The sequence below is a fragment of the Colobus angolensis genome, unplaced genomic scaffold, assembly GCF_000951035.1.
Source record: "Colobus angolensis palliatus isolate OR3802 unplaced genomic scaffold, Cang.pa_1.0 Scaffold10, whole genome shotgun sequence".
NCBI lineage: Eukaryota > Metazoa > Chordata > Mammalia > Primates > Cercopithecidae > Colobus > Colobus angolensis.
Genome location: NW_012110919.1, coordinates 21,847,383 through 21,848,174, shown reverse-complemented (window position 1 = coordinate 21,848,174; position 792 = coordinate 21,847,383).

The window sequence follows — 792 nt, the reverse complement described above, 5'->3', positions numbered from 1 at the left end:
TTTTTGCATTTTTAGTAGAGACAAGGTTTCATCATGTTGGCCAGGCTGGTCTCAAACTCCTGACCTCAAGTGATCCACCACCTCAGCCTCCCAAAGTGCTGGGATTACAGGCGTGAGCCACCATGCCATGCCGAAAGACTGTTCTTTGAATAGTAATTAAGGTGTGCTAGAACAGGTAAGCTGGTCTGTAATGTTTCTAATTTCGTACAAATTCTTTTTTCTTTTCTAAACTTAAAACAACCTTCCTTCCCTCATCCTGCAATTTATTCAATGACCAAGAGTTCATGGGGCAGGCGCCAAGTTTATAAAGTTTTTGTTATGAACTTTTCACCGCCATTACCTCTGCTATTTTATTCCAAGCCACCATATCATTTTCTTGTATTCCAACTTCCTAATTCTACCCTTGCTCCTTCCAGTTTATTCTCCAACTAGCAACCAGCATGATCCTTTTTAAGTGAAGTAAGATCACACCACTTCTCTGCTGGCAACTCTCCTGTGACTTCCTTTCTCAAAGGTTGACTTTATAGGGCATAAGGAAGTTTTGAAGGAGTGATAGAGCTGCTCTGTATCTTCAGCATGGCAGGGCTTACACAGCCATGTGCATTTGTCAAAACCCATCATATTATACATGAAAAAGTAAGACTTTATTTACTTTGTGTAAATCATGTCTCAATAAACTTGACTTTAAAGAAAAAAAAGGCCGGGTGCAGTGGCTCAAGCCTGTAATCCCAGCACTTTGGGAGGCCGAGACGGGCGGATCACGAGGTCAGGAGATTGAGACCATCCTGGCTA